The following is a 26471-nucleotide window of genomic DNA, read 5'->3' on the forward strand; positions in this document are numbered from 1 at the left end:
CCGATTAGACCCTTGCTGGCACAACACCGCAACTGGGTGTGTAAGGAAACTGAGGAGCAATATTAAGGCACAAGAGTGCATGCAGTGCCGCACTGACGGACGCCACTAACCACCCAGGCTTGGGTAAGGAAAGCACAGAGGAAGTGCACGGCGCCGTACTGGCGGTCACAGCAACTGGACGCTATAATGTGTGACTAGTGCTGTTGGATAAGTCGGGCGCTAGGTAGCAGCCATACACCTTCCGCGAACAGTCATTCAATAGGGTAGGGGTATCCAAGGACAACTTGCACTCACAACATACACACATTAGCGATTGAAAGACAATACTAGCGCATGGCCGTGCGGTCATGCGCAGTTTATATAGCAGCAGCACAGGAAGTGGCCACAGCACCTTTGCCCTTCCAAGACCTGCCAAGAGGACCAATGGAATGTGCTGCAGAGCCTGAGCACATGACCCTCGATCTCCAACGGGAGATCTTACTCTGGGCATGCTCAGTATGTGCAGACAAGGACTTAGTCCCAGAGAAGTCCGCTCGCTGCTGACCAGCACTGACTTTAATGGCAGAGACTGGAGAAGCAGCAGTAACTCTCAGAACAGAGTGAGAATGAGCAAGACGCTGGGACCGACGTCTTTGCTGAGCAGACTCCACTGCGGCTGGAGGAGAATGGGAGGAGGTGGCTCGAGATTCCCCCTGTGCAGAAGCGGGAACTCGACCCCTAACATACCCCTCCTTACATGTAAAGCGCCATGGAATAAATGGGGCTTAAATAATAATAATCATCATCATCACTGTCCCCATCAGGGCTCACAATCTAAATTCCCTATCAGTATGTCTTTGGAGTGTGAGAGAGAACCTGGAGGAAACCCACACAAACACAGGGAGAACACAAAAAAACTCATTGCAGATGTCCTTAAACCCAGGGCGCCAGCGATATAAGGCAACAGTGCTAACCACTGAGCCAATGTGCTGCCATTTAAATATTACGAATGTTCTTGACTTTCTGAGCATGCTGGCTGCAATACATAGTCGCTTGCACAATAAAACAATATTTATATCTCTGACCAGTACAAAGTATTCAACCCTTTGAAATTTGCCTTATCTTGCAGACCACACCTTCATCAGTTACAGCTCCAAAGGACAAAGAGGAAAGACATACACAAGATTAAATAGGAACTAGTGGGATCTGTGCAAGCAGAATACTGTCTTAAGAAGTACTTTATTAAAGTAAGTATAGCAAATTTTGCAGAAAATGCCACAAAATGATATGTGTATTTTGCTTCAGATATATGATTGCCTGGCAAGGGGCTCCGATTTCAGGAGAGCTCTCATATTTGAGAGTGGGTTTGATTAATTAATTGCAGTTTTTTGTATATTACTATTTGCGTGTACCTGTAAATACAAAAAAAAACATATTATACATATAGAAAAAAAACATTCTTTCAATTTACAATGATTACACCTTGCACTTGCAGCTTGTTGTGGGATTGGATTGGGTGATAATTGTGCTTTCTGTTTGTTTATTAGATTACAAGGTATTGTATATGCAAAATGTATAAATCTAAGCACCCAAAGAAAGCGTAAAAAGCGAAGAATAAGGAACTCAACATAAAAATGAATAAGTGGAAAAGTTTGACTATAAACATAGCATATTAAATATCTGTGTATTCTCTTAGCAGAGATAATGATATATGACAATCTTCAAATATTACGATATAAGAATCTCAATCTGTTTTTCTTTTAAGTACATCTGTCATTTTTGGAAAGTTTTTATATATTGCAGGAGCTGCATGGTGTTGCTAATCAATGGGGTACGGGTCCTTAGACCCCTTCCCACAGTTGGCCAATACACCACCCTGAAGTGTGCATCTCCTGCAGGAGCGGTGTGCCCAGAACAGTGTACAGGCTCAATAGTTAAGTGTATACTCTCGTAGAGCAGTATACAGGTCCACAGACTTACTTTTTAACCCATACACAACTCTGTGAGGGCAGCTCACGTAGGAGCTCAGCACTTCAGAGTAATATTTTGACCAACTAGTGGCGGATACTAGACTCTGACATCCCTGATTATCCACACTATTCAGAGCTTATAAAAAATAATAACTTTTACAAAATAATAGTTACACTTTAAATAGATTCTCTGAAAAAAAATTGTTAAAGTCAAGGGTGAGATAAAAATTAACAACAGATTGCCTGTTTAGTGAGGAACGGCAGACACGTGGTCCTACTACACATAAGCTACACAGATATATACACATACACTATATATACACTACACTCTTCCCCAGCGACATCTGCCTCTACTGCCAGGCATTGTTTCACTGACTGGGCAGTGATGGCAATGGAGGAAGTAGCGATGCCCTAGCAAGTTGTGCCAGCTAAGTATATTGGTGTTGCCGCATGTTGTGGGGTATCTAGTTTACGACCAATAAGACAACACTAGTTCTATTTAAAAGGATTATCCAAGAATGCGATAAAATGATCACTGTCATGCAATTCAAATGACATCACTTCCTATTCACATGTCCTTTAATCTTAATTATGCCAGACATATATTTTCAGCTGGCAAGGAAACATAGGCATATTGTTCTTATGAAGCATCAAATAAAGTGAAGGGGAAGCTATATGCCATAAAAGTATTTACATTTTATTAATATTCAATTAAAAGATTCTAAGAATCTTTTGTATATTGTACTGATATGCCATAGTATGATATTACTGTACTCCTCAAAGTGGTTGCTTTTGTTGCACTTTCGTCCCCTTCTACACGTTGTTTTAAACTTTTTTCATTGTTTTAATTGAATATTAATAAAATTTAAATACTTTTATGGCATATAGCTTCCCCTTCACTTTATTTGATGCTTGATTTTTTTGGAAGCACCACTTAGGCAACTCAATATTTTTGATGATTAACCCCTTCATGACCTTGGGATTTTTCGTTTTTCCGTGTTCGTTTTTCACTCCCCTCCTTCCCAGAGCCATAACTTTTTTATTTTTCCGTCAATTTGGCCATGTGAGGGCTTATTTTTTGCGGGATGAGTTGTACTTTTGAATGACATCATTGGTTTTAGCATGTCGTGTACTAGAAAACGGGAAAAAAATTCCAAGTGCGGGGAAATTGCAAAAAAAGTGCAATCCCACACTTGTTTTTTGTTTGGCTTTTTTGCTAGGTTCACTAAATGCTAAAACTGACCTGCCATTATGATTCTCCAGGTCAGTACGAGTTCATAGACACCTAACATGACTAGGTTATTTTTTTATCTAAGTGGTGAAAAAAAATTCCAAACATTGCTAAAAAAAAAATTAAAAAAATTGCGCCATTTTCCGATACTCGTAGCGTCTCCAATTTTCGCGATCTGGGGTCGGTTAAGGGCTTATTTTTTGCGTGCCGAGCTGTCGTTTTTAATGATAGCATTTTGGTGCAGATACGTTCTTTTGATCGCCCGTTATTGCATTTTAATGCAATGTCGCGGCGACCTAAAAAACGTAATTCTGGCGTTTCAAATTTTTTTCTCGCTACGCCGTTTAGCCATCAGGTTAATGCTTTTTTTTAATTGATAGATCGGGCAATTCTGAGCGCAGCGATACCAAATATGTGTAGATTTTTTTTTCTTTTTTATTGATTTATTTTGATTGGGGCGAAAGGGGGGTGATTTAAACTTTTATATTTTTTTTATTTTTTTCACATTTTTTTTAACTTTTTTTTTTTTACTTTTGCCATGCTTCAATAGCCTCCATGGGAGGCTAGAAGCAGGCACAACTCGATCGCCTCTGCTACATAGCAGCGATCTGCTGATGTAGCAGAAATGGAGATGTGCTGTGAGCGCCGACCACAGGGTGGCGCTCACAGCCACCGGTGATCAGTAACCATAGAGGTCTTTAGGACCTCTATGGTTACCATCCTGACGCATCGCCGACCCCCGATCATGTGACGGGGGTCGGCGATGACGTCATTTCCGGCCGCCCGGCCGGAAGCGGTAGTTAAATGCCGCTGTCTGCGTTTGACAGCGGCATTTAACTAGTTAATAGGTGTGGGCAGATCGCGATTCTGCCCGCGCCTATTACGGGCACATGTCAGCTGTTCAAAACAGCTGACATGTCCCGGCTTTGATGCGGGCTCACCGCGGAGCCCTGCATCAAAGCAGGGGATCTGACCTCAGACGTACTATCCCGTCCGAGGTCAGATAGGGGTTAATTGTTCTTATGAGTCTGAACTTTGACTCTTGAATTGATGTGATTTTCTTTGGTGGGTTAAGAGACATAAACTATTGTTCATATGAGTCTAAACATTGACTCTTGAAGTGATGTTTGTGAATTGCTAAATGGCTGCTGTTTACCTATAATATGAGCTCCTAGAGTTTGTGTTGCTATCTTTGGAGGACAGGGATGCAGGATCATTGAACAATCGATGTTTGCTAATATGTTGATTGCCCATTATATAAGTCCACATACCTTGCTTACTTGCAAAACAGTGAAGGACAAACTATGCAGATTGATTAAAAACTCAAACAATGGGAATTAACCTAATCGCACCTCCCCCCTGACCTGTGATGATGGTCTGGAGGACAGCTGTGGGTATAAAAAGGGATCTCTATCCTTCGGCAGGGAGAAGCTCAATAGAATAACAGCCAAGACACTATGGCTTCATCAAGAGGAATAAAGATTTGATATTCTGCAGGATGCCAGCATAAGGGACAAAGGCCCTAGCTGAATGAATACAGATCTGCTCCATTGTTAATCACTGAACCCATGGGAATGGTTAGAAAAGCAAGCTTGGGACAATTAGGTTATTTGGCCGCATAGAGACATAGGGAGAAGCCAGGTTGGGACCATACAGTCACTTGGCTCCATAGAGACGTTCAGAGAAGCCATGTTGGGACTCTCCGTTCTCCTGGCCCCATGGAGACATTCGGTAAAGCCATCAGCTTCCTACGTTTGTTGTTACCTCCTCTCTGTGGGTGCCCTGCATGCAAAAGTAGGGTGCCACTGGTGGGGGTAGTCGAGCCCAAAAGACACAGATGCTCTAATCCCGGCAAGCCAGCATAAGGGTGAGACTTTGTAATTTGCACCATCTTGGGTATTTGCTGGGACTGCTCTATATGTTATTGTCTGTTGGTGGTTCAATAAATTATTGCCACACTGTTTTACCCTCAGTCTGTGTTGTATGCCAATGGAGAAGGAGCGCAGGCGACCAGTGGAATGAGCCCTGGTCCTTGCGGTCTTTCTTAAAACAGCTTGGCCAGCAGATGAGAGCACCCACTAACCCTTGTGTCTCAACAATCAGTATAAAGGAAAACAAGGTGTGTTGGAAGTGATAATACAGCCCTCACAGAGCCCGGTTCTCAGCATCATTGAGTCTGTCTGGAATTACAGACACGGTGTGCAAGTGTACATAAAAAATTGATGCTTTAGCTACACCAAATATTGATTTGATACCAAAAAGATAAGACACATTGGCGCTAAATAGAAGAAGCACTGAAGCTGCTGATACCAAGACAGATACTGTGCCAACTCTGTCAGAAACTGGAAGATGGTGTAACAGCCAACATAGTACTGGCATTCTGCTTTTAGCGCGATACCTACTTTCATCAAATATTGATTTGATTTAGATTTGCATTTTCTTAATTAATAAAAATAAACTAATAACACTTGTATTTTTTTAACCCCTAAGCGACCGCCGATACGCCTTTTAACGGCGGCCGCTAAGGGTACTTAAACCACAGCGCCGTTAATTAACGGCGCTGTGGAAAAAGTGAATAGCGCCCCCCAGAGTCGGATTTTCTCCGGGGTCTCGGCTGCCGGGGGTAGCCGAGACCCCAGAGAACATGATTCGGGGGGGTTTTAACCCACCCCGCATTTGCAATCGCCGGTAATTAACCGTTTACCGGCGATCGCAAAAAAAAAAAACGCGATCTCTTTTTAATTTCTCTGTCCTCCGATGTGATCGCACATCGGAGGACAGAGAAAAGGGGTCCCAGGTAGCCCCCCAATACTCACCTATCTCCCCCGATGCTCCTCGTGGCTCCCGGTGGGCGCCGCCATCTTCAAAATGGCGGGCGCATGCGCAGTGCGCCCGCCGGCCGGCCCCGCAAGAATCTTTGGGGTCTCGGCTGCCGGGGGTAGCCGAGACCCCAAAGAGCATGATCGGGGTCGGTTTTACCGACCCCTGTTTTGCGATCGCCGGTAATTAACTGTTTACCGGCGATTGCAAAAAAAAAAAGTCAAAGTGTAATTCTCTGTCCTCTGATGTGATCGCACATCAGAGGACAGAGAAATAGGGGGATTCGGGGACCCTGCCATACTCACCTGTGTCCCTGGGTCCTCCTGCTGCTCCTCCTGGCCGCCGGCAAAAGAAAATGGCGGGCGCATGCGCAGTGCGCCCGCCATCTGTCTCCATCTGCCGGTCGGCAGGAGAAGAGCAGTTGGGGCTAAAATTAGGTGTAGGTTTAGGGTTAGGGTTAGGGGTAGGGTTAGGGGTAGGGTTAGGGGTAGGGTTAGGGTTAGGGGCAGAGTTAGGGGTAGGGGTAGGGTTAGGGGTAGGGTTAGGGGTAGGGTTAGGGTTAGGGGTAGGGTCAGGGGTGGGGTTAGGGTAGGGTTAGGGCTAGGGTTAGGGTTAGGGTTAGGGGTAGGGTCAGGGGTAGGGTTAGGGGTAGGGTTAGGGCTAGGGTTAGGGGTAGGGTTAGGGCTAGGGTTAGGGCTAGGGTTAGGGGTAGGGTTAGGGTTAGGGGTAGGGTTAGGGGTAGGGTCAGGGGTAGGTTTAGGGGTAGAGTTAGGGCTAGGGTTAGGGGTAGGGTTAGGGTTAGGGGTAGGGTCAGGGGTAGGGTTAGGGGTAGGGTTAGGGCTAGGGTTAGGGGTAGGGTTAGGGCTAGGGGTAGGGTTAGGGCTAGGGTTAGGGCTAGGGGTAGGGGTAGGGTTAGGGGTAGGGTTAGGGCTAGGGTTAGGGCTAGGGGTAGGGTTAGGGGTAGGGTTAGGGCTAGGGTTAGGGCTAAATTTAGGGTTAGGGTTGGGGCTAAATTTAGGGTTAGGGTTGGGGCTAAATTTAGAGTTAGGGCTGGGGCTAAATTTAGGGTTAGGCTTCTTTCACACTTACGTCGGTACGGGGCCGTCGCAATGCATCGGCCCGACATACCGACACACGTTGTGAAAATTGTGCACAACGTGGGCAGCGGATGTAGTTTTTCAACTCATCCGCTGCCCAATCTATGTCCTGGGGAGGAGGGGGCGGAGTTACGGCCACGCATGCGCGGTCAGAAATGGCGGATGCGACGTACAAAAAAAAGTTACATTGAACCTTTTTTTGTGCTGACGGTCCGCCAAAACACTGATCCAGTGCACGACAGACGCGACGTGTGGCCATCCGTCACGATCCGTCGGCAATACAAGTCTATGGGCAAAAAACGCATCCTGCGGGCACATTTGCAGGATCCGTTTCTTGTCCAAAACTACAGATTGCGACGGATGCCAAACGACGCAAGTGTGAAAGTAGCCTTAGGGCTAGGGTTAGGGTTGGGGCTAAAGTTAGGGCTAGGGTTGGGGCTAAAGTTAGGGTTAGAGTTGGGATTAGGGTTAGGGTTTGGATTAGGGTTGGTATTAGGGTTAGGGTTGGCATTAGGGTTACGCTTGGGATTAGGGTTAGGTTTGGGATTAGGGTTAAGGTTAGGGTTGTGATTAGGGGTGTATTGGGATTAGGGTTAGGTTTGAGGTTAGGGCTGAGATTAGGATTAGGGGTGTGTTGGATTTAGGGTTTTGATTAGGGTTATGGTTAGGGTTGACATTAGGGTTGTTTTGGGGTAAGGGTTGTGATTATGGTTAGGGTTAGTGATTAGGATTATGGATCAGGTTGGGATTAGGGTTAGGGGTGTGTTGGGGTTAGGGTTGGAGCTAGAATTGGGGGGTTTCCACTGTTTAGGTACATCAGGGGGTCTCCAAGCACGACAGACAATTTTGCGCTCAAAAAGTCAAATGGTGCTCCCTCCCTTCTGAGCTCTGCCATGCGCCCAAACAGTGGGTTACCCCCACATATGGGGCATGAGCATACTCGGGATAAATTGGACAACAACTTCTGGGGTCCAATTTCTCTTGTTACCCTTGTGAAAATAAAAACTTGGGGGCTACAAAATCCTTTTTGTGGAAAAATATATATATATTTTTTTTTATGACTCTGCATTATAAACTTCTGTGAAGCACTTGGGCATTCAAAGTTCTCACCACACATCTATATAAGTTCCTTGGGGGGGTCTAGTTTCCAAAATGGGGTCACTTGTGGGGGGTTACTACTGTTTAGGTACATCAGGGGCTCTGCAAACGCAACATAACGCCCACAGACCATTCTATCAAAGTCTGCATTCCAAAACAGCGCTCCTTCCCTTCCGAGCTCTGCCGTGCGCCCAAACAGTGGTTTACCCCCACATATGGGGCATCAGCATACTCAGGATAAATTGGACAACAACTTTAGTGGTCCAATTTCTCCTGTTACCCTTGTGAAAATAAAAACTTGGGGGCTACAATATCTTTTTTGTGAAAAAAAAATATTTTTTATTTTCACGACTCTGCATTCTAAACTTCTGTGAAGCACTTGGGCATTCAAAGTTCTCACCACACATCTAGATAAGTTCCATGGGGGTCTAGTTTCCAAAATGGGGTCACTTGTGGGGGATTTCTACTGTTTAGGCACATCAGGGGCTCTCCAAACGCGACATGGCGTCCAATCTCAATTCCAGCCAATTCTACATTGAAAAAGTAAAACGGCACTCTTTCTCTTCCAAGCTCTGCGGTGCGTCCAAACAGTGGTTTACCCCCACATATTGGGTATCGACGTACTCAGGAGAAATTGCACAACAACTTTTGTGGTCTAATTTCTCCTGTTACCCTTGTGAAAATAAAAATTTGTGGGCAAAAAGATCATTTTTGTAGAAAAAATGCGATTTCTTTTTTCACGGCTCTACATTATAAACTTCTGTGAAGCACATGGGGGTTCAAAGTGCTCACCACACATCTAGATAAGTTCCTTAAGGGGTCTAGTTTCCAAAATGGGGTCACTTGTGGGGGGTTTCTACTGTTTAGGCACATCAGGGGCTCTCCAAACGCGACATGGCGTCCAATCTCAATTCCAGCCAATTCTACATTGAAAAAGTAAAACGGCGCTCCTTCTCTTCCAAGCTCTGCGGTGCGCCCAAACAGTGGTTTACCCTCAAATATGGGGTATCGACGTATTCAGGAGAAATCGCACAACAACTTTTGTTGTCTAATTTCTCCTGTTACCCTTGTGAAAATAAGAATTTGTGGGCGAAAAGATCATTTTTGTGTAAACAAAAGCGATTTTTTTATTTTCACGGCTCTACGTAATAAACTTCTGTGAAGCACTTGGGGGTTCAAAGTGCTCACCACACATCTAGATAAGTTCCTTAAGGGGTCTAGTTTCCAAAATGGGGTCACTTGTGGGGAGTTTCCACTGTTTAGGCACATCAGGGGCTCTCTAAACGTGACATGGCGTCCGATCTCAATTCCAGCCAATTCTGCATTGAAAAAGTCAAACGGTGCTCCTTCACTTCTAAGTTCTGCGGTGCGCCCAAACAGTGGTTTACCCCCACATATGGGGTATTGGCGTATTCAGGAGAAATTGCATAACAAAATTTATGGTTACATTTCTGTTTTTACACTTGTGAAAATAAAAAAAATGGTTCTGAATTAAGATGTTTGCAAAAAAAAGTTAAATGTACATTTTTTTCTTCCACATTGTTTCAGTTCCTGTGAAGCACGTAAAGGGTTAATAAACTTCTTGAATGTGGTTTTCAGCACCTTGAGGGGTGCAGTTTTTAGAATGGTGTCACACTTCATTATTTTCTATCATATAGACCCCTCAAAATGACTTCAAATGTGATGTGGTCCCTAAAAAAAATGGTGTTGTAAAAATGAGAAATTGCTGGTCAACTTTTAACCCTTATAACTACCTAACAAAAAAAATTTTGTTTCCAAAATTGTGCTGATGTAAAGTAGACATGTGGGAAATGTTACTTATTAAGTATTTTTCATGACATATCTCTCTGATTTAAGGGCATAAAAATACAAAGTTTGAAAATTGCAAAATTTTAAAAATTTTCGCCATCTTTCCGTTTTTTTCATAAATAATCGCAAGTAATATCGAAGAAATGTTACCACTAACATGAAGTACAATATGTCACGAAAAAACAATCTCAGAATCAGCGGGATCCGTTGAAGCGTTCCAGAGTTATAACCTCATAAAGTGACAGTGGTCAGAATTGCAAAAATTGGCTCGGTCATTAAGTACCAAATTGGCTCTGTCACTAAGGGGTTAAAGCATTCTTAATTGGAAACATTATTTTCCACGCCTTCCTAAAACCTTTAAAGAAGTTGTCCATTCCTTGGACAACCCCTCCTCATACCCAACGCTTTGCTCTGATAAAACAAAAAAGCATATACTCACCCAATGCTGTAAGCTCCTGGCAGAGCCCTCACCAGCCGGTCTACCACCACCCTCTCTACCATCTGGAAAGGGGTTAAGGTCTCAGGCTGGAGCCATTTTTTTATCAGCTGCAGGAAGTCATATGCCTGAGACCTGCTGGTATGAGACTCCGCAAAAGACCACTGGTACACCCGCTGAGCCCGCACATATGTGTTAACCCCCAGTCGGGCAGGGATCTTACCTCTCAAATTCTCAAAGTCCAGTGCATTATCTGGACTGAGGTCCAGGTAGGTCTTCTGGGTATCTCCCTTCAGGAAGGTGGCCACCATTTCAGCCCATTGGGTCGTTGGCGTGCTCTTCCGCTCTGCTGTGAGCTCAAACACGGTGATGAAAGCCTCCAAATTGTCCTCAGGACTCATCTTCCTCAGTGCTGACCACACTTTGTACAATGATTCTGAACAGAAAATGGTCACTGGTGTGGAGGTCTCTCTCAGGGAAGCAATCTGCGTAATTAGTTTTCTGCTGCTGCTGATACAGCAGCTGCTGATGATGATCGTGCCGCTGCATTTGATGCTGCTCCTGCTGTCATTGCTCTTGCTGTTGCCGCTGAAACTGCAGCTGCTGCGTGATCGCCAACTGCTTGAGTATTTCCTCCATCTTGTCAGCAGGCTTGAGCTCTAGCGTAGCAGGCTTAATTACTGACATGCAGCTGGCTTTGGGTATCCCTCAATTCACACTGCCCGCATTCTCCAACCATATGTAGTGAAGCAGAGTTTGTGCAGTATGATAGACAGGCATTGACCACATGAAAGTTCCCAACAAAGAGTCTTTAATGTCCAAAGTACTCACAAATGGAAAACAAATGGTATCCTCCGGATCGCAGCTGGGAATCAAGACTATCCATATCTGAGACTTGTTGGCGTGGGCGACTGCACCACAATGTCACACTGAGGCCAGGCCTTTGGCTTCGCTTGGCTTCGTGTTACTCAACACAGGCTGAGCCTTGCAGAGCCCCGCTCTGTAGTTTGCAAACCAAGACTGACACACCCAACCCTTTGCTACAGTGTTTTTAAATGGAATCTGTGGCCATGGGCCACTTGTAAGACCCGGCCTGGAGGGAGTGAACTGCCCCAATACCATCTTGTAGTTCGCTCCAAAACAAAAAGACCATGCTGGGTTTTCATAAAGTAAACCTACGAAAAAAAAGGCTTAAACAAAGGCGCTTCTTAAAGCAACACAAAATCCAAACAGAACATAGAAGCCAATGCCAAAAATAAAATTAAATTAATTTTATTATCAACAAGTCTAAAATAGAGTAAAGAATCAAGATATACAATTGCAGAATTCAACCGCCTAACTGGGTAGTACACCCTTGTATATCAAGTCAAGTTCTCTATACATAGCCAATCCCTCAGCTCTAAATGACAGGTAGAAAAATACCACCAGTGTATGAAACAACCCTAATACATGGAGGTAAATAATGTGAACTTTCTACTCAAAGCAGCCGTATTTCAGCCAACAAGATCCCCATAAGTTATATAGGGGTATATGTTTACATATAACCAAAAGGTTACTGAAATATATTTGCTAGTGTCCCAAATGTCAATAAGGACTACAGCAATATTAAATCATCTTAATACACATGAACGGCTATATAAATCCTGCTAAGAATTTCTATTTACCACGGGTTGTGGCAATGTGGAATATCACAGGAACCCCCCCAAGGATCTTGTTGGCTGAAATACGGCTGCTTTGAGTAGAAAGTTCACATTATTTACCTCCATGTATTAGGGTTATTTCATACACTTGTGGCATTTTTCTACCTGGCATTTAGAGCTGAGGGATTGGCTATGTATAGAGATATTGACTTGATGTACAAGGGTGTACTACCCAGTTAGGCGGTTGAATTCTGCAATTGTATCTTAATTTTTTACTCTATTTTAGACTTGTTGATAATAAAATTTATTGAATTTTATTATTGCCATTGGCTTCTTTGTTCTGTCTGGATTTTGGGTTTTCATAAATCTGCCTTGGGAAAATGGCTTGTCCAAGAACAAATTTACTTTTATTTTGCACTGCAATCACGGCTATGCCTGTGACTGCAATTCACTCCAGCAGCCTCAATTCGCTTCTGTGTGCATCCTGGGGGATATATATCGCCGCTCACATATAATACCTGTCACTGCCTCACATAGGACATATTAAAAATTACAGTACATTTATAGTTTCATGGTCAAGGAGGAAAAAACATGATGGATGAATGTCCATTAACAGTGACACCCAGAGGAAAAGCATAGATTACATTAAACTCAGGTGCAATAATGACAAATGTAGAGATGTTCTCTACATTTAGATAATCCAAAGGAATTGTTTAACCAAGTGATGATAATGCATCCAAGAACACCCATTTACATGAATGTACAAGAGAAAATGTAAAAATTAATGCCAAATACACCGCTTACCTATGATCTACAGAAATCGCACACTCTCAACTCTGTCCCGACGCACGTTTCGTGATTGCTTTCTCAAAGAGAAGTGCTTTTATTGCTTTAGCTACACCAAATAATGATTTTATTTTGATTAGGAATAAGCAGACCCATGGAAGTATGGGTTCTGTTACACGTCCTGAACTTTATTCCAAAGTTCGGTTCAGGTACCAGAACTGTACCCAAGCTTGAACCAGAACCTGAATCCAATGGGGACCTGAACTTTGGAGCTGCAAAATCTCTCCCTCTGTCTTTCTCGGCAGAAGTGTGTGTTCACTTTTAGGCCGGCATCACACTGGCATATTGCATCCTGTGCGAGATCATCGGATGCGATATGCTAATGACACTCGGCTCCTGCTCGCAGCAGAGCAGGAGCCGAGTGTCATGCGTCTGTGCTCTGATTCTCTCTCACAGGGAGGATCGGAGCACAGCTGCGGAGGAGGCGGAGAAATGAATTTCTCCATCTCCTCCATTGCTGGGGTCCGCTTATAACGCACATCACTCAGATGTTATCCGAGTGGTGTGCGCTGTCTCACTCGCACCCATAGGCTTATATGGGTGCGAGTGAGCTGAGAGTTTTCCTCGGTCCGAGAAAATCGCAGCATGCTGCGATTGTCTCGGACCGAGGAAAACGGCTGACAAAAAGTCGGCTGCTGGGAGCTGCCCCATAACTTATCATTGGTCCGAGTGCAATGCGATTTTTTATCGCATTGCACTCAGCCGTTTAAAGCGCCAGTGTGACGCCGGCCTTAAGTTCAAGTTCGCTCACCTCTAAGTTTGATTATGCACTTTGAATTTTGTTGGTTAATAAAAATGAACTATTAACACTTGTATTTTTGTAAGCATTCTTACTTAGCAGCATTTTTTCCACACCTACCTAAAACCTTTGCACATTGCTGTAAATGCACATAGATGTTTTCTATTTTAGAGGTAGATACTAGTTTTAGTAGAGATTCAGCATTGTTATGAGGAGTGGAAGGAACAGTTTTCAAGATCTGCTAGATCAGCGGTTCTCAACCTGTGGGTCGTGACCCCGGCGGGGGTCGAATGACCAAAACACAGGTGTCGCCTAAAGCCATCGGATAATACATATTTCCGATGGCTTTAGCCGCTGAGAAGCCGCGCTACCGCCTGCAGCAGCACTATTCAGCTGGAACGCACGCCATTATGGATGTACGTTCCAAACTGAATGCCTTCGTGCATGCGCAGACGTGATTGCATCATCCGTCCGGGGCCTAAGGGGCGGGGGAAGTGGGGGGAACTCTCCACAGTCCATAGCAGCTCGCCTGCTCATCCATAGCAGCGCATTACGTGTGTCCAGTGCTTGCTGATGTCATCAGTGGGCAGACGCAGCAAGCGCCGAAGGACAGAAGCCTAGGAGGTGGAGAGCCAAAAGAGCCTGCGAGACAGCCTGCTGGTGTAAAAAAGGTTAATAATGTAAAAACAGTACATACACCATACACACAATACTGTGTAAGTGTAAGGTGCTTTTTTCAGTGCTCAATTTTCAGTGCTCAATCTTTTGGACTCCCATTGATGAAAATAGGAGGCAAACCAATTTCAGCGCTAAATTTACTGCATAGGAAAATGTAGTGTGAATGGGCCCTAAGGCTCCATTCACACTGAGGAATCTGCCAGCCAAATAGGCAGGGAGAATCCTCAGTCCTCACAGAGCAGAGTGCCCGGTTTAAACCCATGCTATGCCATGGTGAAGTTTTACCTTTATTTGGAATTGTTGTTATATTTAAACCCATGCTATGCCATGGTGAAATGTTATTTATTGGAATTAGTAATAAATATTTTTCAACATATAATTAAATATTGTTTATGTGATTAATCACTATGTTTAAATTATGTTTGATTTGTAGCAATGAGAATACATAATGCATATCAGGTAAGACGAGTCTTGATGCTTTTTGTAACATAATGTTGGTTTGTGTTGTTTTTCAGGTGTCCTGCAATGATGAGGTGGCCATCATTTAAGCTATTACTTATTATTCCCTTACTGGCGTGTTGCACTTTATTGGTGTATTTCAATATTCAAAAACTGAAAGATCCTAAAGATACAAGTAAGTATATGTAAGTTCTATAAAAGAAAGGATGTTTGCTTGAAGGACTATGTTAATATACTATGTATGGTGTTAATGCCAGAAAATTCAACTGTTCTACTCATCTCAGAGCACACAGACTTCATTGCAGCAATTCATCTACTTGAAAAAACTGAGAAAAGAAGATTTGGAAGCCCTTGACCCAGATACCAGCTGAAAAAAACTGAGAAATTAAGTCTTGGAAGCCCATGACCCAGTTACCAGTTCACCCACAGGCTGTTCTTTAATTAAATACATTTCCTGATTATTAGACACTGCATATCAGGAGACCCCGCAAGACGTGACATTTATTGGATACTCTGACCCAGTTATCAGCTGGGTTCTTCTTAACGACCTGTGGCATATGCAGGACCACAGGTATAGATCAGGGCAAAAAATCAAATGAAAGGGGCATAATTTTGAAGGCGGAGCTTAGCATCAAAACACAGGTGGGGCTTTGTTGAAAACTGGATCGAACTTAGGCCCATGGTGGACCTGTGGCTCCAGAAGTGAATATGCAGGTAAGTATTGAGGATTGGTGATGTTTACAATGTGCCCACCTGTCTTACATAATATTATGTATGTGTTGATATGTAAGTGGTATGTGTTGTATGTGTCTAATATATGAGTGGTGTGTTTACTGTATATGTGGCGACACCGAATTTAAACTGAATTATCCAGACATATTATTTCAGTAAGCCCAGGGACATGAGTTAAGGTACCTTCACACTGAGCGACTTTAGAACGATAGCGATCCGTGACGTTGCAGCGTCCTGGATAGCGATATCGTTGTGTTTGACATGCAGCAGCGATCAGGATCCTGCTGTGAGATCACTGGTCGGAGCTAGAAGGCCAGAACTTTATTTCGTCGCTGGATCACCCGCTGACATCGCTGAATCGACGTGTGTGATGCCGATTCAGCGATGTCTTCACTTGTAACAAGGGTAAACATCGGGTTACTAAGCGCAGGGCCGCGCTTAGTAACCCGATATTTACCCTGGTTACCATTGTAAATGTAGAAAAAAAAAACACTACATACTTACATTCCGGTGTCTGTCGCGTCCCCCGGCGTCAGCTTCCCTGCACTGTGTCAGCACTGGCCAGCCGTAAAGCAGAGCACAGCGGTGATGTCACCGCTCTGCTTTACGGCCGGCGCTTACACAGTGCAGGGAAGCTGAAGGCGGGGGACGCGACAGACACCGGAAAGTAAGTATGTAGTGTTTTTTTGTTTTTTTTTTACATTTACAATGGTAACCAGGGTAAACATCGGGTTACTAAGCGCGGCCCTGTGCTTAGTAACCTGATGTTTACCCTGGTTACCAGGGGACTTCGGCATCGTTGGTCGCTGGAGAGCTGTCTGCGTCACAGCTCTCCAGCGACCACACAATGACGTAACAGCGACGCTGCAGCGATCGGCATCATTGTCTATATTGCTGCAGCGTCGCTTAATGTGACGGTACCTTTAGAGTTCATGACTGTTGACCCTTATTGTCTTTGAATTAATGTTCAATGGCTGTCATTTGTTGACTGGCTGATTAGCTATTGTATCTGTCATTTCACCTAATTGTGCTCAAATCAAGTAAAACATAACCTTTAACTCCTTTCTGACCTCGAATGGGATAGTACGTCCGAGATCAGAACCCCCGCTTTGATGCGGGCTCCGGCGGTGAGCCCGCATCAAAGCTGGGTCATGTCAGCTGTTTTGTACAGCTGACATGTGCCCGCAGTAGCAGTGAATGGAATCGCGATCCACCTGCCACTATTAACTAGTTAAATGCCGCTGTCAAACGCTGACAGCGGCATTTAACTAGCGCTTCCGGCCATCGGGCCGGAAATGACCGCTTTTTTGTCCCCCGTCACATGATCGGGGTCAGCGATGCGTCGGCATGACAACCAGAGGTCCATGAACACCTCTATGTTTGTTGATGCCGGATTGCTGTGAGCGCCAACCTGTGGCCGGTGCTCATAGCAATGCAGTAATTTTGCTACATAAGGGCGATCTGATCATCGCTTCTATGTAGCAGAGCTGATCGAGCTGTGCCAGCTTCTAGCCTCCCATGGAGGCTATTGAAGCATGGCAAAGGTAAAAAAAAATTATTAAAAAAATATGAAAAAAATAAAAAAATATAAAAGTTTAAATCACCCCCCTTTCGCCCCATTCAAAATAAACAACTAAAAAAATCACACATACACATATTTGGTATCGCCACATTCTATCAATAACAAAAAGGATTAACCTGATCACTAAATCGCGTAGTGAGAAAAAAAATCGAAATGCCAGAATTACTTTTTTTGGTCGCTGCGACATTGCATTAAAATGCAATAACAGGTGATAAAAAAACATATCTGCACCAAAATGGCATAATTAAAAATGTCAGCTCGGCACGCAAAAAATAAGCCCTCACTTGACCCCAGATCACGAAAAATGGAGACGCTATGGTATGGGTATTGGAAAATTGCACATTTGTTTTTTTTAGCAAAGTTTGGAATTTTTTTTACCACTTAGATAAAACCTAGACATGTTAGGTGTCTATGAACACGTAATGATCTGGAGAATCATAATGGCAGGTCAATTTTAGCATTTAGTGAACCTAGCAAAAAAGCCAAACAACAAACAAGTGTGGAATTGCACTTATATTGCAATTTCCCCGCACTTGGAATTTTGTTCCCATTTTCTAGTACATGACATGCAAAAACCAACGATGTTTTTCAAAATACAACTTGTCTCGCAAAAAATAAGCCCTCACATGGCCATATTGACGAAAAAATGTAAAAGTTATGGCTCTGTGTAGGAGGGGAGTGAAAAACTTAAACGCAAAACTGAAAAAAGCTGGGGTCATGAAGGGGTTAGTATAGATCAAAAAAATCTCACAAAGTATTTAAATGCAATCAACACCCCATATGATATGGGTCTGCTCGTAAATGGGTGCATAAAGAAGAAAGATATTTCACCCTAATAGGTTACTATAGCTTCCCTTCCTATTAGTGGAGGTTGTTGGCACCCTAGAAAACCTGTGCAGTGGCACCCCCGCTCAACGTCAACTCTCCCTCCCTTTCCCTAGAAAGCCCAATCCAAGGTAAGGTGCATAGAAATATAGCAGTATTGTACCATATGTGATATAATCAGATAGACATGGTACCCTGCTTCTGATATACCATATGATACGTGTAATATATCAGAGAGGGAGGTATATTGAGGCCCAAAGGCAAACACCAAAATCATATATCAAAAAAGTTTGAGAATAGGCAGATATCATAATTGTGTATATTCCCAGTTCTCATCTATATATTTATGCAAAAGTAATGGTACCCTAGAGTTTGCACCATAAATCATCACTGTGCAATTTTTTTTCCGATAATGCATTCACATTGCACCTTATCCAGGTCTCACAATATATATTAATGCAAATATGAATGGTACCCTAGTATATGCACCATAAGCAATCACTGTGCAATATTTCTTTTGATGATACGTTTATATTGCACATTGCCCAAGAATCTAGGAACATATGCATCAAAACAAGTTCCCATACCACAAACAATGGGGGTTGGAAATCCCAGATAACTAAAGTGCTAATGCTGTTCTTAACAAAGATTAGATAATCAAATTACACCCTCAGTTCTCATGTGACTACCCAGAATACAATCATTCAAAGAGATTCCATTGCCCCATGCAAAACAACAGCAGAAAGGGCCAGTATGCACATTTCTCGACGTGTTTCCTCAGATTGATTCCTCAGGAGAACATACTGGTATATAAATCCCATAAAAGTAATGACTTATCTTGTCAAAAGTCATCAAAACGACAGTGTGAGACCATTCACATGTGTCAGGGAGTCGATATCCACCATTTGCATCTGCTTGTCAGCCCCTCCATTTAAAACATCCAATTCAATCTACATCCTGTGTTCTTGGAGCGCAAATGTGGTCCACCCGGCACACGCACATATAGATCATACCGGTACCTGGGGGTATCAATGTCCGCCCCGTAATACTGATGAGACGCAAGCAGCGGTTCATCTCACACATACGAGCCCAGATTGGAGGCCCCAACTCTTGGAGGCGCATGCGCACATAGAACTCACCGACACTAAAAGATAACATCCGCTCTCCATACAGAGGATAAGCTGGATGCGTTCCACCATGCACATGAGCCCTGTGCCCTGATAGATAGGTGGATATGAGTGGAATGAAAAGTACGGTCCACCACATAAAACCATTCACATAGCCGAATGTTTTCATCTCAGATGCTGACTAAATAGAGCATCCAAAACATACAAATGTATAAATACATATGTAACTCAGTTTTCTTATAAGGATTTATGACAGACTTATAGTATCCACCAATCTTTTTGGAGGGTATCCTAGCAAGGATTTAACTAATACTTATACTGTATACTGATAAGAGCCAGAACCCATTAGGGTCAATGGGCCCACACAACAGGATTTTCTCCAGGAGAGTTTACATAGAGAAAACATGGGATGTGAACCAAAGAGCACTATATAGGAGAGTGGAGTCACAAGAAGCAGCCAAATTGTAGCTGCTCATTAAGGCCGTCCAGAGACACACTATTCATATAGTGAATCCATCTTGCCTCCTTTTGTAGAAGTAAATGGCCCCAGTCCCCTCCCCTTTTTGGTGGCGTAACCACTCCAATGACAATAAACTGAAAACAATCCAATTTTCCATGGTGAACATCCCTAACATGCCTCGAGATTGGGGTGCCCCGTTCATTAAGAATGACTCCCCCACTCTCCTCCGTAATTCCTGATTGGTTTTCCCTATATAATCAATAGTAACATAGTAACATAGTAACATAGTTAGTAAGGCCGAAAAAAGACATTTGTCCATCCAGTTCAGCCTATATTCCATCATAATAAATACCCAGATCTACGTCCTTCTACAAAACCTAATAATTGTATGATACAATATTGTTCTGCTCCAGGAAGACATCCAGGCCTCTCTTGAACCCCTCGACTGAGTTCGCCATCACCACCTCCTCAGGCAAGCAATTCCAGATTCTCACTGCCCTAACAGTAAAGAATCCTCTTCTATGTTGGTGGAAAAACCTTCTCTCCTCCAGACGCAAAGAATGCCCCCTTGTGCCCGTCACCTTCCTTGGTATAAACAGATCCTCAGCGAGATATTTGTATTGTCCCCTTATATACTTATACATGGTTATTAGATCGCCCCTCAGTCGTCTTTTTTCTAGACTAAATAATCCTAATTTCGCTAATCTATCTGGGTATTGTAGTTCTCCCATCCCCTTTATTAATTTTGTTGCCCTCCTTTGTACTCTCTCTAGTTCCATTATATCCTTCCTGAGCACCGGTGCCCAAAACTGGACACAGTACTCCATGTGCGGTCTAACTAGGGATTTGTACAGAGGCAGTATAATGCTCTCATCATGTGTATCCAGACCTCTTTTAATGCACCCCATGATCCTGTTTGCCTTGGCAGCTGCTGCCTGGCACTGGCTGCTCCAGGTAAGTTTATCATTAACTAGGATCCCCAAGTCCTTCTCCCTGTCAGATTTACCCAGTGGTTTCCCGTTCAGTGTGTAATGGTGATATTGATTCCCTCTTCCCATGTGTATAACCTTACATTTATCATTGTTAAACCTCATCTGCCACCTTTCAGCCCAAGTTTCCAACTTATCCAGATCCATCTGTAGCAGAATACTATCTTCTCTTGTATTAACTGCTTTACATAGTTTTGTATCATCTGCAAATATCGATATTTTACTGTGTAAACCTTCTACCAGATCATTAATGAATATGTTGAAGAGAACAGGTCCCAATACTGACCCCTGCGGTACCCCACTGGTCACAGCGACCCAGTTAGAGACTATACCATTTATAACCACCCTCTGCTTTCTATCACTAAGCCAGTTACTAACCCATTTACACACATTTTCCCCCAGACCAAGCATTCTCATTTTGTGTACCAACCTCTTGTGCGGCACGGTATCAAACGCTTTGGAAAAATCGAGATATACCACGTCCAATGACTCACCGTGGTCCAGTCTATAGCTTACCTCTTCATAAAAACTGATTAGATTGGTTTGACAGGAGCGATTTCTCATAAACCCATGCTGATATGGAGTTAAACAGTTATTCTCATTGAGATAATCCAGAATAACATCCCTCAGAAACCCTTCAAATATTTTACCAACAATAGAGGTTAGACTTACTGGCCTATAATTTCCAGGTTCACTTTTAGAGCCCTTTTTGAATATTGGCACCACATTTGCTATGCGCCAATCCTGCGGAACAGACCCTGTCGCTATAGAGTCCCTAAAAATAAGAAATAATGGTTTATCTATTACATTACTTAGTTCTCTTAGTACTCGTGGGTGTATGCCATCCGGACCCGGAGATTTATCTATTTTAATAGGGCATAGGGCATAGGGCATGTACATTGGAACAAGTATATGACTCCTATGGTCTTACAATTTGAAAAATGTCTACATTGATATATTCTTCCTGTACTTGTACTAGAAAATGCTTTGGTTTTCTGAATATATTTGCAGAATTTACATTTTCCACATTCTCCAACCAAGTTTGTGCTCTCACTATGGGGGAATAGGCACTATGTACCAATTGATTCCGTATGAATCTTCCCCTACGATATGCAACTATACTATACAACATGTATATCTGGTAAAATTGTATGCCACTTGGATATTTCATGTGGGATCAGTTTTTCTCTCCCACCCATAGACTTCAATGTGTGAGTCTCATGCGAGACTTGGTAGAAAGTAGTGCATGCTGACATTTTCTTTCTCGTGGACAGTCACACTGAAAAAAAAAAATTATCGTAAAAGCCTTATTGCATAACATTGATCAGTGCGCTGTCTGTGTGCGTTCTCATAAAAAATCAGACAGAAAATTGCTGATTTATATACTCGTCTGCGTGAGCCCCAAGGCCACAGTCACACATCCATTGTGTGAAGAGAAACAGATCAATTTCTCCTTAGGTGTCATCCTAGTTGTACCTATCACAGTTTATCACTGCGCAACACATCCGTGAAGCAAAATGGAAGCAAATATGAAGCCTCCGCTCTGCATCTGTGTCTCACGGATCCCCATAAACCTGAATTACCGCGTATGATCCACAGACAGGATCAGATCAAGACCTGCGCTGAGTCACAGCGATCCCACTACCAGATCCATGGTTTCAATGATGAGTCAATACATCCATTCTACTTTATGGTACAAAGTGTTGTCCGAGGGAAAAATAACAATTGGTCAGCACCTGGACGTGAATTAGCCTAAGGGTGCGGTCAGACTGCTGAATAACACGGCAATCATATCACACTGCTAGGATTGGCTGGCAGCTCTCCTCATCAGAGTGTGACACAGAAATACACTAGGGACAGGAGAGCCACCGGCCAGTCCGAGCCCTGTGATGTGATAGTCATCCGTGTTATATGGCTGTCTGACTGCGCCCTCAGGCTAGGGTCATACAATGAGTATTTTGTTACATGCGCTTTTATTGAGATTTCACTGTGGAAAAGCACAAAAGTATTTTCCTCATTACATTCAAGTCTATGAGCACAATCTTCAAATAAAATATAGGCAACTGTTAGGTGGATTCATAACTGGCTTAGTGATCGGACCAAAAGAGTGGTCGTAAATGGCTGCACATCCAGTTGGAAGAATGCCTCAAGTGGGATACCACAGGGTTCTGTCTTGGGCCCTGTATTGTTCAACATCTTTATCAATTCTTAGATGAAGGATTCAGGGTACACAGATTAAATTTCCTAATGACACAAAGTTAGGAGGGATAGCTAATACTAGAGAAGAGAGAGGATTCAAAAAGATATAAACTGGAGCAGTGGGCAGCAACTAACAGAATGTTTTTTAACAGGAAAAAATGCAAAGTACTACATGTGGGCAATAAAAATGAAAAAAACATAAACCGAATGGGAGGAATAGGGCTAAGCAACAGCACATGTGAAAAAGACTTGGGTATACTAATAGATCACAGACTGAACATGAGTCAACAGTGTGATGCAGCAGCAAAAAGGCAAATGCAATTTTGGGATGTATTAACATAAGCATACAGTTTAGATCATGTGAAGTCATTATTGCTCTCTACTCTTCTTTGGTCAGACCTCATCTGGAATATTGGGTCCAGTTTTGGGCACCACATTAAAAAAAAACATCAATAAACTGGAGCAAGTTCAGAGAAGAGAGACCAGAATGGTGACTGGTGTGCAAACCATGTCCTATGAGGAACGGTTGCAGGTACTGGGAATGTTTAGCTTGCAAAAAAGAAGACAGAGAGGAACTTAATTGCTGTTTTCAAAATATATCAAGTGCTGTCACATTGTAGAAGGATCATCTTTATTCTCATTTGCACAAGGAAAGACTAGAAGCAATGAGATGAATGAAACTGAATGGGAGGAGACACAGATTAGATATTAGAAAAAATGTATTGACAGGGTGATCAATGAGTGGAACAGGCTGCCACGAGAAGTGGTGAGTTCTCCTTCCATGGAAGTCTTCAAACAGAGGCTGGACAGACATCTGTCTGGGATGATTTAGTGAATTCTGCTTTGAGCAGGGTGTTGGACCAGATGATCCAGGAGGTCCCTTCCAACTCTACCATTCTATGATTCTATATATTTATTACAAGAAAAAATGACGTGTTGCAGATTTCAAAATCTCACTACAGTGCAGTTTCGGAAAAGTTAAAAAATAAGCACAGTGGGCTGAGATTTCTATAAATCCCATCCACCGAATGCTCACCTGGGGAACTTACCTATCATGTAAGAGGCAGATGATTGTCGAGCTAGGTAAGGATAGGGCATGTCTACCATCAGATTGCTGATCCTTTCATGGTATAAGAGACAGGCCACCACCAGAGATGTCTGACAGCGACTCTTTCATGGAGAACACTCGATGTATGGGCTAGATGCCTAGTTGTTTATAAATCATCTTTTATCACTTTATACCTCTTTCAGGTTATGTAGTTTATGGAGCGGTGTGTGCTGTGTGCATCTAATATGTGAGCAGTGTGTGCTGTATGCATCCAGGGCCGCCATCAGGGCATTACAGCCGTTACTGCTGTATGGGGCCCGGTCAGCAGCAGTACACAGAGGGGCCCGCAGATCCGGGGCCCCACTGTTGTGCTTCTACTGATCGGGCCCCATCGTGCACTAAAATACTGTGCACATACTGCGAACAGGTCGGCACTGGGGCCCGGGAGCCTTCTTGGAGCTGTGCACGGCCGTCTCACCAAGTCGGCTGCGCAGCTCCTGCTAGGCTGTAGCTAGAATGTATGGGCTCCCTGCAGGTCCTGACTACAGCCCATACATTCTAGCAATTTCAGTAGTGAATGTGCTAGAATGTATGGGCTCCCTGCAGGTCCTGACTACAGCCCATACATTCTAGCCGTCTCAGTAGTGAATGTGCTAGAATGTATGGGCTCCCTGCAGGTCCTGACTACAGCCCATACATTCTAGCTGCTGCTTCACTGCTGGAAACACTAGACGTCCCGGGAACGACTGAGGTAAGTATAAAAAACATTTTTGTTTTTTTAAATAGGTGAGGTGGGGGGGAGTTAGACTGCAGATGATGAAGTGTGTTTTAGGGAGTACTGTACATGATGAAATAATAGGGGGCTGCAAATGATGAAGTGTATTTGAGGGGGTACTGTATATGAAATGATAGGGGGTTGCAAATGATGAAGTAAGGGGCACTGCAGATGAAGTGAAGGGGGGATAGGGGACTGCAAATGATGTGGGGGTGATGGGGACTGCAAATGATGTGGGGGTGATGGGGACTGCAAATGATGTGGGGGTGATGGGGACTGCAAATGATGTGGGGGTGATGGGGACTGCAAATGATGTTGTGGGGGTGATGGGGACTGCAAATGATGTGGGGGTGATGGGGACTGCAAATGAAGTGGGGGTGATGGGGACTGCAAATGATGATGTGGGGGTGATGGGGACTGCAAATGATGTGGGGGTGATGGGGACTGCAAATGAAGTGGGGGTGATGGGGACTGCAAATGATGATGTGGGGGTGATGGGGACTGCAAATGATGATGTGGGGGTGATGGGGACTGCAAATGATGTGGGGGTGATGGGGACTGCAAATGATGATGTGGGGGTGATGGGGACTGCAAATGATGTGGGGGGACTGCAAATGATGATGTGGGGTGATGGGGACTGCAAATGATGTGGGGGGACTGCAAATGATGATGTGGGGGTGATGGGGACTGCAAATGATGATGTGAGAGTGATGGGGACTGCAAATGATGTGGGGGTGATAGGGACTGCAAATGATGTGGGGGTGATGGGGACTGCAAATGATGATGTGGGGGTGATGGTGACTGCAAATGATGTGGGGGTGATGGGGACTGCAAATGATGTGGGGGTGATGGGGACAGCAAATGATGATGTGGGGGTGATGGGGACTGCAAATGATGTGGGGGTGATGGGGACTGCAAATGATGTGGGGGGACTGCAAATGATGATGTGGGGGTGATGGGGACTGCAAATGATGTGGGGGTGATGGGGACTGCAAATGATGATGTGGGGGTGATGGGGACTGCAAATGATGTGAGGGGACTGCAAATGATGATGTGGGGGTGATGGGGACTGCAAATGATGTGGGGGGACTGCAAATGATGATGTGGGGTGATGGGGACTGCAAATGATGTGGGGGGACTGCAAATGATGATGTGGGGGTGATGGGGACTGCAAATGATGATGTGAGGGTGATGGGGACTGCAAATGATGTGGGGGTGATGGGGACTGCAAATGATGTGGGGGTGATGGGGACTGCAAATGATGATGTGGGGGTGATGGTGACTGCAAATGATGTGGGGGTGATGGGGACTGCAAATGATGATGTGGGGTGATGGGGACTGCAAATGATGATGTGGGGTGATGGGGACTGCAAATGATGTGGGGGTGATGGGGACTGCAAATGATGTGGGGGGACTGCAAATGATGATGTGGGGGTGATGGGGACTGAAAATGATGTGGGGGTGATGGGGACTGCAAATGATGTGGGGATGATGGGGACTGCAACTGATGTGGGGGTGATGGGGACTGCAACTGATGTGGGGGTGATGGGGACTGCAAATGATGTGGGGGTGATGGGGACTGCAAATGATGTGGGGGTGATGGGGACTGCAAATGATGTGGGGGTGATGGGGACTGCAAATGATGTTGTGGGGGTGATGGGGACTGCAAATGATGTGGGGGTGATGGGGACTGCAAATGAAGTGGGGGTGATGGGGACTGCAAATGATGATGTGGGGGTGATGGGGACTGCAAATGATGTGGGGGTGATGGGGACTGCAAATGAAGTGGGGGTGATGGGGACTGCAAATGATGATGTGGGGGTGATGGGGACTGCAAATGATGATGTGGGGGTGATGGGGACTGCAAATGATGTGGGGGTGATGGGGACTGCAAATGATGATGTGGGGGTGATGGGGACTGCAAATGATGTG

General features: G+C 44.1%; 1 long non-coding RNA gene across 1 annotated transcript in view; it reads left to right on the forward strand.

Annotated features, from left to right (window-relative positions):
• The first annotated feature begins 1107 nt into the window (after positions 1-1107).
• The window catches only part of LOC138643055 (uncharacterized), a 58724-nt gene continuing 33360 nt past the window's right edge, over positions 1108-26471 (forward strand). Inside the window, exons 1-2 of the long non-coding RNA XR_011314124.1 lie at positions 1108-1226; positions 14859-14977. This is a non-coding gene — a long non-coding RNA (uncharacterized lncRNA). The remainder of the gene's footprint in view (positions 1227-14858; positions 14978-26471) is intronic.

The sequence above is a fragment of the Ranitomeya imitator genome, chromosome 1 (assembly GCF_032444005.1).
Source record: "Ranitomeya imitator isolate aRanImi1 chromosome 1, aRanImi1.pri, whole genome shotgun sequence".
NCBI lineage: Eukaryota > Metazoa > Chordata > Amphibia > Anura > Dendrobatidae > Ranitomeya > Ranitomeya imitator.